A 16,391-nucleotide genomic window follows, 5' to 3' on the forward strand; every position below is an offset into this window, starting at 1 on the left:
TAAACCCTAGAAGCTAGCCTATGGTATGGTTGTTGATGTGTATGTTGTCCTACGGACTAAAACCCTCCGGTTTATATAGACACCGGATAGGGTTAGGGTTACATAGAGTCGGTTACAATGGTAGGAGATCTTCATATCCGTATCGCCAAGCTTGCCTTCCACGCCAAGGAAAGTCCCTTCCAGACACGGGACGGAGTCTTCAATCTTGTATCTTCATAGTCCAGGAGTCTGGCTGAAGGTATAGTCCGGCTATCCGAACACCCCCTAATCCAGGACTCCCTCAGCTACCAAAAAAGAACAAGTGTATGCATCAAACTAAATAAAGATCCTACTACACCAAGTGTACGCATCTAACTAACTGGCTCAGTTAGACGTTCCTATTTATTAAGTCGTGGAGATTGGCTGACGGCTTGAACCAGATGGGTGCCTGACAGGGGAAACTCCAGCCAGCAGGTCGAAGTCTAATACTTGCGACCCTCTCTCCTACTTTGGGCTGCAGAGCGTGGCGGCACATATCAGGGTATGGTGCATGCAGAGACGCATGGTACGCTGTGTACGCACAGTTTTATCCGATGAATGAAACCGCGCTGCCATCATGATCCTTGCCGTCGGTTATCTCTTGGTTAATTGGATAATTCAGTCTGACAAACAGAGAGTGTGTACCAAGGCTACTTACCAACCTCCAGTCAAAAATTCCTGCAGGCCCATAGAAGCTGGGATCCTGCTCAAAGACCTTGCAGTGACTGTGATTGTATTCCACGAAACAACACGTCCGATACGTGCAAATGATCATTAATATTTCGCTGTCGTCTGATCGAGCCAGGAACCACCTGCAACTGCCATGCCGCTTTTCTTTGGAAGGTTCTGGGATTAGGAAGGGCAGGGACACAAGGCATCCTACAATAGCATATCAAGTTGGAGTCAAATAAAAAAGGGCTCTTGATTTAGTCAATCTTAAGAACATCATGTTATGAGCATGAATATTTTTCAGCAAATGTTGACAGTAATATAAGCAAGCCATCATGATATCATAGGAAAGTAACATACTGCTGTAACAGCCGTTTGTAGCGATGACTGGAGTAGGCCAGCAATACGTCCAGCCATAGAAGGAGTCGACAGTGTAAATGAAGCCCTTGTGTTCAATGGCATCAGAGAACCATGGAGGATGTATGATCCTGCGATGGACGTGCAGATTTATCCACTTACCGCAGTGACCTGTCAGATAGGCGAGACCGCGGTTGAAGAACGCAATTAGCCTGAAGTCTTTATAATTCGCAGATCTTGTGGGCACTTGGCAGATTACAACATTGAGCAAATCAAAGTTGGTATCATGTTGGCTACTGTAAGATTCCGAGTATTCTGGGCCGCGGTCCAAAGCAGTGCAGTGTTAATCGAAGGAAGGGGGATCAATCGCCGGGTGTAGACCTCCACGAGCATCCAGCTGCCGCGACCATCGACGAGCACCATCCAAGACGTGTTCATGCCGACCCAGTACATACCGTTAATGTAGTTGAGGCTGACGGGGATCGGATCACAGTCAAGGGGGTTGATGCTCACCACCCTACGATCGTTATGCTGCGCGACACGCCGTTTCTGAAGATCAGTCGACATCAGCAAGCAAGGAGCTTGCTTAAAAAGCTCCGGCCCGAGGGCTTTGAGTAAGCGGTACAGCCCCGACGAGCACACGGCGAGCGGCATGGTACTGAGATTGTCCACACGTGAAACAATGAGGTTGATTACCTCTCTGGGGAGCGAATTCCAGCCACTCTTTCGGCTGATGCTGCTCGGTTCTACCATTGTTAGTGCTTGGGTTTCGGATGAGGGGGGAGGCGCCTTAGCGGGGATGGAAGATTGGACGAGATTATGTGCGGACAAAGATGGAGAAGCGAATATGTGCTGCGGGAAGTGGACAGGTGATGATGACTACAGCACGCCGCTTGACTTACGAGACACATGCCAGCAGCGTAGGGTCATGTCGATGCCAGACAACTTGCTTGAGTGATCACAGTACTGGTACTCCCTACAGTGTTATGCCCTAACTTGCTTGAGTAGAGTAGTAGAGTAGGACTCTGCTCTACTACTAGCACCGGAGGAGTAGTATATTCTAATCTAAAATAGTTACAAACTTCAATGCCCGAGCGTGGAACGACTACGAACCGTGCTCAGAGACCGTGTCTACGTGGTGTTTGGACATGGGCGACAACCTCAACGCCAATGGTGCTGCTTGCGTTGCACCGTATGTGTTTCTGTCCTTCATGTTTGAAATCGTGGTAGAGTTCATGATTTATTTTGTGCTTATTCGGATTAAATCTCGTAGTAACTTGCTCATATATTCAACTGGCGCAACGTCCCCTACAGCCACTCCCGTTTCATGGACGGCCTTGTCGATGCCTCCAAGGAGCCCTTCGTCCACTGCTATGAGTGCCCGATGCCAGTTTGTGGCTCGCCGGCGGACATGGTGCATCACCTCACGGATGCGTGCAGCGGTCACTACTGGCCCTTGGTGGAGAACATCAAGTACGAGACGTGCTACCCGTTCACCATGCCGGAGTCGCTGGAGGATCGACGTGAGAGGGAGGGGGAGGAGATAGCGATGAACGTGAACGTGAGGGGAAGGAGATAGCGATGTCGTGGGAGGCGCAATATTTATAGCGAGCAATGACACACCTACGTAAGATATGGACTGAGCTGCACTGACTTAACTACAGGTCCAGTTGTATCACTGACATGTGGGCCAGACCCCTGTTGGGACCATATGTCAGTGACCCAATGCACCTGCAGTTAGGTAACAGCTACGTGGGCATATTTGTTGGATTAAATTACGGGGGAGCGAAGGGGTGGAAATATGGTTGGTCACAACAGATTGGACGAGCGTGGGACCGCCAGAGGGAGAAGGAGAGTTTGGCAGGCATATTGTTTCCACACATGGAGAGGAAAATATTTGGAGACGAACGGGCTTCCTGCAGGTATGGGGAACGGTGCATTATAAGTCATCTTGCTTGCCGGGCTAGGTATAGTCTCAAGTCATGAAAAACATACACACCCCACACATGTTCATATTTCAAGTTGCACTAAATTATTGCATGCGATGATTAAGGCTGGCCATAATGGTGGTATCTTAGCTGGTATCATGCACACGGGAATAGCAAACATGCTGATGTGGCAAAAAAATTAAAGAAGAGAGGGGGGTTAGAGTAACTAGTGTTCATGCATGCATTGGTAAACTCAAGTTTTTGTGAAGAACGGCAACACTAGTTTAGTACTTTTGCAGACTTCAAAAACTATTCCACCGCCTCTACCATCTTGCTAAGAGTAGGTGAAATTTTTGAATCAAGCCCTTTAAACTAGAAGGGAGGTAGTGGTACTCTAATAGCTAACCTTGTTGTGATGACAAGATAGGACATGGCACACACCTGGATGGAGGAACTAGTCTGCATTGTGCATTTAAGTTTTGTCTGAAGTCAATGTACCTCTACTTTCACCAGACTTATAGAAAAATGTGTCAACATTCACAATTGTCAAAGATTAGCCGTTCGGCCAATAAGGTGGCACACTTAATCGCTAAGTATAGCTTTGACAATAGATTAGATGGTATTCTTGTAAATAACGTACCGCCCTGTGTGGTGAATATTGTATCGAATGAGTGTACTGGTGTGGCTGGTTAATTAATATAAGGTGGTGTTCAAAAAAAGTATAAATTTGGTCAAACACTTTGCAAACGGTTGACGGGAGTAAAAAGGACCAGAGGGAGTGTCATGCATGCGGAGTAGGCAAAAAAAATTTGCTTGTCTAAAAAAAGGCAAAATTTTTTGCTCATTTATAGCCGGTCGAAGTCTCAAAGGGCGCGACCGCGCGAGGGAGGCGAAGGTCGTGGGAGGCGCGACATTTGACAGAATTAAGTGAAGTTACATCCAAGCACCGACATGGCATGCGAACAGGCAGAAGCTATACCGTCAGGCCTACGATATGGGTCTAGTAGACATGACATCTAGTGGGTCCCGCATAGTTCTCGAGAACTCTTTGGGGGCTTGCAGCCGTTTATCCACCGGGCAAGCCAGCAACCCCACGCCGTTCGCATGCCCTACTCGTCCCCATCTTCTACCTTACAACAGTTCGCTCCCAGTCGTCCCGTCCTTTCACATTAGTTTTCTCCCAGTTTTTTTTGCGGGGTACAACAGTTCAACTTCTCCTAACCCTCCTCCAAAATCCATGGCCTTCCAAATCTCCATGGTCGCCGCTGAGTACCAGGTTAGATCCATCACCGGTGATCAGTTCATCGTCATCTACACACGTGGATCCGAGACAGTGAAAGCATGGCTTGCTCGCTTCCTACACATGTTCAACAGTTCAACGGATGAGTGGGTCGCTGTGCTAGATGTTGAGTACACCAGAGTCTTGGGACGAGAGAAGGATCTAAAGGATGAAGAGAGGAAGAAGCCCTCCATGATCCAGGTTTGCGTACATAACTTTGCTTGGTCTACCACATATGCCATGCCGACGTTGAGTGCCAGGATTTTAAGAACTTCCTCAAGGATAAAAGAGTGAAATTCGTTACTGTAGGCTTTAAAAACGACAGTGATGTCCTGCGTCGGATAGGTCTCATTGTAGGCCTGCCCTTCGATCTCCAGAAGGCAAGCCTGGTGTCCTCCTCTCAACCTTCAATGCTGACCCTGGCAGCAGCCATGATTGATCCTTCGTACACTAAACTGAAGAAACCTCATCACGATTTTCATCATGCATGGGAGTCGAAGACATTAGATGAAGATCACATCCTGTACGCAGCAATGGATGCCTACCTTTGTTTAAATATCTACAAGGGTTGGATGAAGAAGCAGAGCCCATTGTCCGGTTCAAGCAAAGAAGCGTCGGCGAAGAGGAAGAGGAAGAGGGACGAGGATGAAGTCGAGGACGTGGACTCGGACTCCGAGTAGGTGGTAGTGCCGTCGCTCATGCTGGTTCTACTGCAGTGTCAAGCGGACTAGTTGCTTAGTTTATTTTCAAGGGTGTGTTGTGCTGAGGCCCCAGCAGAACTATGTTTATCTTCTTTCTCGTTATTTGAACTCTTTAGTATGTACAGTAGTACTAGTACTATGTCTTACTACTGTTCTTCTTGCAGTTGGTACTACTGCTCGTATCTTCGTGTTCCTACTGTACTTAATACGCTCGTACTAGTAGTACAATTTGAGTCAGTCGATTTGTGAAAGAGGTTTGACGGAGCGAAGGAAGAAGACGGCAGAAGAGGTGGAAGAAGCCCTTCTAGCCATCCATGTTGCATCAAATGGAGTCGACTGACCCAAATTGCTCTTTCAGATTGAAGGATCCACGTGGCATTCAAGGTCTCGAATGGAGATTCCGCGTCCGCACCTGGTTTGCGGGCTCGACGCGCGCGCGACCGGCTTCCGCCGCGAGTGCCACCATGCGCGCTTCCTCCGCGCGGGCGGAGACGACAATGACACGGTAGTTCCTCCTCGCCGGCGTGCTGGAGCACATGCTCATCCTCCTCTTCGTACGATGCGTGCATAGACGCGGCTCCACCAGCTGCTCACGTGCTTGGCAGCCCGGCGGCATCGCGAGGAGTGACTGCAGACGACGTGAGAAGGCGAGCCTTCGGCTTCATGGCACAGGGATGGCGGCGACACATTGGTGATGGGTGAGAAATTGTTGGCCGGAGCAGGCGGGCGCCGGCATGCACAACAGCGGCAGTGGCATATTGATGAGTGCGCGTGTGGGAGCTTACTTTAGTTATATATATATAAGGTTGGCAAACTTAAAAGAAAACCGTACTAGTACGCATAAACATTAGACTTAGGCAGCGCTTTTATTAGTTAGTAGCACAGCCACGATACGGAATCCGGTGCAAGTGCGTGAACCGCGGCCGCGCGGTCGATCGAACGGTGCGTCACCGTGTCGCGCTCGAAGGACATCCACTGAACCTTTTTGTGTGTGTGAAAACAATCCTCGAATATTACTCAACTTTTTTTCCTGTGAAAGTTCTTGACGCTGCAATATTTCCATACAGTTGAATTTAGCTCCAGTTCATGTTTATTTGGATTTGGACGTTTTAGGTGCGCCCTAGTTTTTTTAATACTGATTTTGTGTGTGTGATTGAGAGAGAACGTGTGTATGTGTCCATATGTGTGTTGTGGCGGAAGGGCAATGTGGAGACGATGTGCGTGTGATATAGACATAGAGAGGTGTGAATGTGCAAATGATCATGCATGAGTGAGACATAGACAGATGCCGATACATTATGTATACATGACAGAACGGCCTTCTACTTTAGGGCCTATTTGGTTCCAATAAGTCACCTGACTTATAAGTCAAGTGACTTAAAGTTAGTGACTTATAAGTCATGCCTGTTTGGTTGTCATCTGACTTATAAGTCACCTGACCACACCTTCCCACCTTGTTTTTTAATGTAAAGGTGATGGGACCCACGTAAAAAGGGATGACTTATAAGTTTTAAGTTGGGGTGGAGCAACTTATGACTTATAAGTTGTGGTGACTTATAAGTTGGGTCCGTTTGGCAAAATAAGTCACTTTTTGCACTTTTCGACTTATAAGTTGGTGACTTATTTGGAACCAAACATGGCCTTACTTGTGTGTCTCTGTGTGTGTGTGTGTGAGAGAGAGAGAGATAGAGAGAGGGAGAGAGACAGAGAGAGGAGCATCCGTAACACAACAACCATCTCTCTCGATTCGTCCGTCCCTCGCACGGTCGCATGCAACACATGCATCAACGCGCACATTTTGACACCCTCACCCGGCCCCTGCCCACCTCAAGGCCCGCACAATCTCTTCGTGAATACCCATTTCTCTCCTTAGGTTTGTTTTCTCTCAATATCTGACACACACACAGACATAGAGAGAGAGACACACGCAGCACAACACACACACACACACACTCCCCCGAGCGCACAATTCATCCCCATCCAAGGTTATACGGCAACCACTCTCACTTGTGCTTCTTTGCACCCCAACATGCACAACACCTCAATCTTCAAACAGGGCATCAAGCGGATCGAAGACGGCGACCACACCGCGCTAGAGAATGTGGGGTCATTTGGAAGCAGGGTGATGTGACGATGGCTGACTGACTCCTCCCCCACCCTCTCTCTCTCTTGCACAAAATTACCAATCCCTCTCTCCCCCGCACAAAATTGTCAATCCCTCAACCCACGAGATCCTTCCCCTCTCGTCCACGTTTTTCCAGCTCTCTCATCAAACATGTTGTCTCTTCTCCTTCCATGTATACAGAATCCAGATGCACACGCATCTCATGTATATTACATGTATCCATCTTTCTCACAGACCTAACTTCTTCCTCTCTCTTTCTCTCTCTATCTCTCTCTCTGTCTCGTTAGGTTTGTCTCCTACTCTCTCGTCCACATACATACAATCTTTCCCGCCCTATCTGCTCCATCTTCAAAAGCTCTCTCTGCACGTTTCATTCACACATTGGGATATGTCAAAATGTTGCTTCTATAATGGCTGATGTAGAGTTATGGTTGTTTTTGTTGCATCCTACAAAGTAATAACTATGAAATGCATTTAGATTCTCATTTGACTGGGATTATGTGAGTTTGAGCATGTTGTGAAGTACTATAGACCTTGTATACATCTTGGGATTCGACAATGATTGTAACTATTGAATTGTATAGACCATTACATTCGAAGTCAATAGCCTAATATATTTATTTCACAATTTCAACAAATGATTAGTTCACTACAAACTAAGAAAACAAATGTGTACTCCCTCCTTTTTTATTTAAGTCCGCGTATTAGCATTGGTCAAAGTCAAGTTTTGTAAACTCTCAGAAAGCTTATAACAAAAAATATTAACATATACAATAACAAATAAATACCATTAGATTCATTATTGAATGTACTTTCACATCATACATATTTGTTATGTAAATGTTTATATTTTTCTATGAACTTGGTCAAATTTTAGGAAGTTTGACTTCAGTCAAACCTAATATGCAGAGTTTACTACTACTACTCGCTAGTTGCTTAGCCGAATCACTCAACACGCCACACGGGGAGTCCAGTGTCACAAAATTTTGAGGTTGGCGGGAAAATCTCCCGCGACCCTGATTCGAGCAGTGGGAAGTTACCATCATAGCCTTCGGAACAGGCCTACGGATGACGCTTGGTAGGGGGTTGTTTTCGTAACTTTAGGTTCACCCTACCCAGCCAACTCCACCCTGGCACCCAGAGTAGTACACCTGAATACTCCCCATTTTCTATCCCCACTGCAAAATAGACTTCTCCACGGCACCGCAGCCTTCATGCTTCTCCCCTTTACATCGGCGCACTCGTCCACCGCAGCGCATCTGCCTCATGGATGACCTCGTATGCCGCACTGGAGTCGGTCCACCATCGTCGTCATACACGGAGCCTCTTCCCCGGCATCGTCTTCCAAGGTCTCGGATCTGCTTCCCGGAAGCCGATGCCAAGCGCAGAAGTACCACCGACGTGGACACTGAACTGACTCCCGTTGTCGACTATGACTCACAGAGGCCGCCGCGACCATCGTTCTCCTCCTCGATTGGTAATGTGTGTATTGAATCACTTAGCAGTACACGTGCAGTTCCAATTTTGTTCATACCTACCCTTCAAATTTCCTGGGTGCTATTGTTCCCGTAAAAGTAATTGGTTATAGCCTCCATTGTCCAACAGAATATCAGCTTGTAATTGTGCGTCGCTCCTGTATCGCGCTGTTCTTGGGTAGGTTTTCCATCTGCAACCAGTAGTGTGGCAAATGATGGAAATGTTTTTAGAACTAGCAAGATGCCCATGCGTTGCACGCATCAAGATGCATTTGTATGAGTAGTTTATCTTGTGGGAGAAAAAGATGAACGAGGGAAGGCCTTATTTGCAAATCTGGAGAGGGTTATGGGTATCTTTTTGCAAAATTCCCATTTGTTTCCTTCCTATCTGTCAGATATAAATCGGACGGACTATATTGCAAGATAAAAAGTATAGAGAAAAAAAGTAGACAGTAAAGGAAGTAGAGATAAATATTAAATATAAAATATAAAATAAATATAACAGTAGAGAAGAGAGTAGAGATAGCATGTTGAGATTTTTAAAGCGCCGCGCGTTGCGATTCTGTTGGAGATGCTCTAACATGGCAGACGAGTGCTTTAATGTTGCCCAGAAGATGCGCGAGTATTAGTAGTAGTATATTTTTCTTGCCATGTTGAGATTTTAAAACCACGAGTGCGAACATGCAGAGGAGCAATGAAGACCAAACACGAGATATTCGGGACATCTTCAAGGAGCGTGGCAAGTTAAAGAGGAGCTGCACCGAACCTGTAAAACGAGCTTTGGTAAGTAACACCCTTTCAATTACTTTTGTGTAGCCTCGTGTTCTTTGATGTGTATATGTTATAGTTTCTATTTCTCTTAAGCGTGGTGTTCTTTGATGTGTAATAAGAAGAGTATTAATTGTCCTAATGCTTTCGTTTTTAGCTTGATGTAGGAAGTGGGTGTTCTCACCTTGTAGTCTGTTTTTATTTTTTTTCTTTTGAATTCACTTCTCCGAGTTCTGTTTATCTGGTTTCTACTAAATGGATCTAGGTTGCTCTGAGTATTGATCTAAAAAAGAAGTAACTTCATGTCAGTGTAACATCCCAAATTTTCAATTTGGAATGTTATACATTAGGTCATCATGCATATCATATTTTATTTTGCTTTTGGTTTTGATCCTAGAAAATTCTAAGCAACTCAAGGACCCACGGAGAGAGTTGGGGATTTCGTTATTTACATATTAGAGTTTTCTCAAATTATGTAAACAGGATCATTTGATTTTTTTTATTTTATCATCAATTATTTCTATTACAAAAATATGAGAGAGGGAATAAAATGACTTTACCAAAATATAGAAATATTGAGGATTTAATAAAAAAATCAAATAAGATTTATTTAGGAGTTTTTCGGTATTTTTATTTGAATTTAGGAAAAATGCGCGTTTTTCAAAGTTGTAGTTTGGGCCCAGATAAATGTTCACTTTATCGGGCTTGATTTTAGAAACCCGGCAAAATTTATTTCGTGATTTTTGGAGTCCGTTTAGTATTTCTTTTTATTTTTCTTCCGAGCGGAATTATTTAAAAAAAACCCGGAGCCGACTACGGGCCGTACTCGGCCAGGACTCCCTGGTCGGGGCCTTTATAAGCCGCCCGAGGCCCGAGCCGAGAGAGAGCCCAGCCGCCGCCGCCTAACCCTAGCCCCGCCCCAGCCGCCGCCGCCGCCGCCCGCCGCCGCCCGAGGTTCGCCGCCGCCTCGTTTTCCGTGCTGTTTAAAAAAAATTCTGTTCGTCGTTTTTCTTTTTCGTCGGATTTTTCGCGGTTATTTTCTGATCGCGATTTCTGATCCGATTTTCGTTTTAGTATAACTTTTCGCTTGTTTATCGGAATCAGGCGATTCAAGCGCCTGGAGTTTCGTCTCGAAACCCTCTTTCCCAATAATCAACTTAAACATGTTTTTGCTACTGTAAAATTTGCCCTAGATCCAGATTACTAGAACAAAGTTGTTTTCTTTCGCTGTTTGATTTCTTTTGCTTCGTTCGATTTGATTCTTTTTGCAAACCAGGGTTCTTAAGTTGAACTTTTTGGTTAGATCTTCTATTTGAGTTTTACCTGTGCATTAGATGAGTACTTATTGTATGCTTGTTGTTTGTCTGCGATAGAATACCCGGAGTGCGCCGCCTGTTACTTCGAATCTCTAGGTTACGCGGATCATCAGCAAGGCAAGTAACACTTTGATCATACCTTTTCTACAACCCAGTTTTATTGCATTAGATCAATCCTCACACATTGCATGATTAGGATCTAATTAAATTGTGGGATGGGAAGTAGATGAGGTAGTACCTATTACCTGTTTATTATCAAACCTTTGGGAGTTACTTCTACGTTTGCTTATAATGCCATGCTATGCTAGTAGACGTGGATTGGGTGAGTGATATCCATGACAGATGTGAGATTGATAATTAAGGGTTTATCTAAGGTGGCAACCTAACACACATCTGGGTGGATTGAGGCACCTGGGGTTTCCAGGACTTGCCTGTTTTTATTTGGACCGCCACCCAGGCCCAAAGGGATCATGAGATTATTCATACTAGAAACTTCCGTGAGCAGCCACAAGCCATTATGGGCTCTGGCATAGTTGACTAAGTTGTGCGAACTCTTATAGGGTAGACTAGCAGAAGTAGGGGAAAGTAGGCGTACCGGTCTATCCGTCGTAAGGTGCTAGCGCTTCTGAAAGACTGTGTCTTGGTCATCCGTCTTCTCAAACACCCTGTAGTGCGAGAAACCAAACGGAGGCGATCGAGTCTTGTGGGCAAAAGTGCGCAAACCTCTACAGAGTGTAACAAACTAATCATGGTTAGCCGTGTCCCCGGTTATGGACATCTTGAGTATCTAGTACCTGGATTATCATGTGAATCTCAACATGTTACTCTAAATTAATTTTGTGGGGTTTTTAATGATGTTACTTAATTGGGATTGAGAATGCTGTCAACCATTCTCAATGTTTAACAACCACCATGATAGTAATTAATTTTATTCCTTTGAAGTAGGGAAAAATTGGCTTTATGCAAAACTGTAACCATAGAGCTTTCCACCAGCCAAATATGCATATAGTATAGCTGTTGCATTCCATTACTCTCTATGTGTTACCTTGCCAGCATATTCCATGTGCTGACCCATTTTTGGGCTGCAACGTTAATGTTGCAGACTTTTCAGACGACGATTAAGGAGTTTTTAAGGTCATGGTTCTATACTCAGAGATGCCATTGGAGTTGATGGACTCACTTATCTTCCAAGCCTTCCGCTGTTATCGTTATTAGATGGCCTTAAGCCATATTTATTGTATTAAGTTCTCTTTTGAGACACTCGATGTAATAAGTGTGTGATTGCTACTCTGCTATAAATCCTCCGAGTACTGTGTGGTGTCAGCATTACTGATCCAGGGATGACACCGGAGCACAGAGATCTGACCGTTTGAGGTCTGGTCGCTACAGAGATGGTATCAGAGCACACGCTGACTGTAGGACACGACCACTAAGCTAAAGACCTAGATCACTACTCACTCTCTTCCCTTCTGACATCTCATCTTTTCTACTCTTTAGGATGGCGGATGCAAGGAACAAGTTCACACAACCAGATGAAGATACACCCTTTGGACGCCACTTGAAGGAAGTCACTAGATACCTGAACATAGGAGTACCAAGCTTCACGGGAACCTACAACGCCACTTTACCTGAAGAAGAGTGCTGGATGATTCAAGTTCAAGTTCCAGGAAGGACGTTTATGCCAGTCACTGAGCCCATAGAGTTTTCTTTTGATGCACCAACTTGGAGTCTAGGAAAGAGCATGGCAGCCCACATCGCCATGTGACGCATTGGAGAAGTCTACCGCAAGGATCTCAAGGATACTATCTACCAGATTTGTGGACGCCGAGATGAACACTGGGAGATGATCAGCACCAGGAAAGATAGATCCATTGCAGCTTTTATCCAGGAGTTAAACCAGCACATTCGACGACAGGAGAATCAGATGTGCGCCGACATGATAGATCTGAAGAAGGCTAAGACTAGAATCAAGGAACTAGAGGAAGAACTCAAGGCTACACGCGAAGATTATGAAGAAGAAATTGAAGTATTGGTGGAGAAGAATGACGATCTGATCAAGAAGATTGGAATATTTATGGGAGGCCCGACACCAGTAGATGAAGACGAAGAACCCAAGGAGATTAGCCCGGAAGACTACATCATCATCGACGGCACCGACTCGGAGCAAGATAGTAGCAATGATGACTATGTGGATGAAGCAGGAGCCGATATCATGGAGTCTACAACCGTAGAATATTTCTAGTAGACCACCTCATCAGTAGTAGTAGTCCACCATGCAAATATAGTAGTCCGAGCACTTTGCGATAGTTAGATCGATTGTATGCCTTTGTTTGATTGAATGAAGTGAATTGTGTGCTTTTGCCTCATGTGCATATGGGTAGTGTTTTCTCTTTAGACCCCCTCTATTCTTATATCTCATCTTTTCTAAACCCTCAGATGCCTCCGAGACGTGACCCCGGATTTGCCTTTCCGCCGGAGCTCACCCAGTTGATCCAGCAGCAGAACACTTTGATGCAGTTGCTAGTTCAGAATCAGAATCAAGGGAACAACAACAACAACCCACCACCACCACCACCTGTTGACCACTTAGCCCATTTTCTTAGGCTGAATCCGCCGGTGTTTTCCAGTAGCACCGAGCCGATAGTAGCAGATGATTGGCCACAGCAGGATGCGCAGATGCGGAGAAGGTGAAGTTTGCCGCACATTAGTTAGAAGGACCCGCAGCATGTTGGTGGGAGAATTTCACAGCCACCTTCCTAGTCGACACTGTCACATGGGACCAGTTTCAGCAGGCTTTTCGTACTGCCCATGTTTCAGCAGGAGCAATGGCCATGAAGAAGCGTGAGTTTCGTAACTTGCGCCGAGGACGGACAGTTGGCCAGTATGTGGAGGAGTTTAGTAAGCTAGCACGTTATGCCCCAGATGACGTTGCTACAGATGCAGCTAAGCAGGAGAAATTCCTGGAAGGACTGAATGATGAGTTGAGTATGCAGTTGATGGTAGCCACCTTCAACAACTACCAGGAGTTGGTAGATCGTGCTCTTATGATTGAAGGGAAGTAGCAGCAAATTGAGAACCGCAAGAGGAAGTATGGACAAGGAAAGTATAATTCAGGAGCTCAGCAGAAGCCTCGTTTTACCCCTAGACTGGGAGGACAATTTCAGCATACCCATGGAGTAGGTAGTTCGCACAATCACAATGGCACCAAGAATGGTAATGGGAATGGAGGAAGCAATGGCCAGAACCGCAGCACCCCATCAACCCCAGCCAAGAAGGACTTGAGCCACGTCACTTGCTATAAGTGTTCGAAGCTAGGACATTATGCAAATGACTGTCCTGAAGGCCAAAATGGCAATGGAAGTTCTGGAAAGAAGCCGAACCCTTTCAACAGGGGACAGGTGAACCACGTTAATGTGGAGGAGGTTGAAGCTTAGCCCGATGCAGTAATAGGTAAGTTTTTGGTTAAGTCATTTACTGCACTCGTTCTTTTTGATACTGGTGCATTGCATTCATACATATCAAGGGGATTTGTGGAAAAGTATAGCCTACCCACTAGGATTCTTAAAACACCTATGCTAGTAAGCTCACCAGGAGCGGAGTACATGGCCAGTCAAGGATGTTTTCAAGTGCCATTAAGTATAGGAAGGCATGTTTTCCCAACGGATTTGATTATTTTGGAATCCCAAGGACTGGATGTGATTCTTGGTATGGATTGGCTGTCGATGTGTGGAGGAAACATCGATTGCACCAGTAAGACAATTTTGCTTACCACACCAGAAGGAAGAAGGATGAAGTATGTATCCCGGCATGTGCCAAACAGGACACAAGTAAATTCCTTATCAGGAGTTGTGCAGGAGGAAGTACCAGTGGTAAAGGATTTTCCTGATGTATTTCCCGAAGAGTTGCCAGGCATGCCACCAAATAGAGACATTGAGTTTTTGATTGAGCTTTTGCTAGGCACTGGGCCAATATCGAAGAGACCATATAGGATGCCAGCAAAAGATTTGGTGGAAATTAAGAAGCAGATTAAGGAGTTACTGGATAAGGGATATATTCGCCCAAGTTCTTCGCCTTGGGGGATCACCAGTACTTCTAGTGGAGAAGAAGGATGGATCGTTAAGGATGGTTGTTGACTATCGAGGATTGAACGAAGTAACAATCAAGAACAAGTACCCGCTACCAATGATCAATGATCTGTTTGATCGATTGCAAGGAGCTAAAGTGTTTTCCAAGATCGATTTGCGATCAGGATACCATCAGTTGAAGATTCGAGAACAGGATATCCCGAAGACAACTTTTACCACCAGATATGGACTGTATGAGTATACCGTTATGCCATTTGGACTGACTAACACGCCTGCCTATTTTATGAACATGATGAACAAAGTGTTTATGGAGTTTTTGGATAAGTTCGTCGTAGTGTTCATTGATGATATCCTGATATATTCGAAGAATGAAGAGGAGCATAAGGAGCATTTGCGTTTGGTACTTGGAAAGCTCAGAGAATATCAATTATACGCCAAGTTCAGCAAATGTGAATTTTGGTTGAAGGAAGTAGGATTCCTCGGACACGTTATATCTGGAGGAGGTATAGCAGTAGATCCCGCTAAAGTTGAAACTGTGACCTAGTGGGAAGCCCCAACAACAGTTGGAGAGATCCGGAGTTTTCTTGGACTCGCAGGATACTACCGGAGATTTATTGAGAATTTTTCAAAGGTTGCAAACCTATGACGGAGTTGCTGAAGAAGGATACCAAGTTCAAATGGACTGAGGAGTGTGAGGCAAGTTTTCAGGAATTGAAGAAACGTTTGGTTACCTCACCAGTGTTGATTTTGCCAGATCAAACCAAGGATTATGAGGTGTATTGCGACGCTTCACGTCGAGGTCTTGGAGCAGTGCTTATGCAGGAAGGAAGAGTTGTTTCGTATGCTTCACGACAACTGAAGCCCCATGAATTGAATTATGCCACGCATGATTTGGAGTTAGCAGCCGTGGTGCATGCATTGAAGACACGCAGACATTTCCTCATTGGAAATCATTGTGAGGTGTACACGGGTCATAAGAGTTTGAAGTACATTTTCACGCAGAAGGAGTTGAACCTCAGACAAAGGAGATGGTTGGAGCTCATCAAGGATTATGATATGAGATTGCATTATCATCCCGAGAAAGCTAATGTAGTAGCTGATGCATTAAGCCGCAAGAGCCATGTCAATACGTTAATGACGGGAGAAATACCCAAGGAGTTAGCAGAAAATTTTCATGAACTATGTTTGGAAATAGTTCCGAGAGGCTATGTAGCTGTCGGTGTACTAGAGTAGGGGTACCCTAGTATCCCGAACTTGTGCACGGGCAGTCGCAGCATCCCGCGACAAGGCTTGCCGGGTGACCGCCAAGGTCCTCCGTGGTTCCGTTGGAGCCATTCAAGAACAAAGTATCCAAACCAAGGCATTTCAAGACCCCGGCAAGAGGAGCTTGCCGGGAAGGCCAACCAAGGCATCCCAAGACCCCGGCAAGAGGAGCTTGCCGGGAAGGCCAACCAAGGCATCTCGAGGAACTTGCCGCGACGCGCCGCGCGTCCCGGCAAGGCCCGGTGACCGACAAGCTCCCGGACACGACAAGACAACGACCGCGGCAAGGTGCTTGCCGCGGCAAGCCACCACCCCGTGCCCGCGCTCCAGCACATCCACCGACGTGTCGCTCTGGGACCCTTCCAGGCGTGCATGGCGGGAGGCTGTGTAGCCAGCGGTGCGCGGTG

Source organism: Triticum urartu, chromosome 7 (assembly GCF_003073215.2).
Source record: "Triticum urartu cultivar G1812 chromosome 7, Tu2.1, whole genome shotgun sequence".
In the NCBI taxonomy this organism is placed as follows: Eukaryota; Viridiplantae; Streptophyta; class Magnoliopsida; order Poales; family Poaceae; genus Triticum; species Triticum urartu.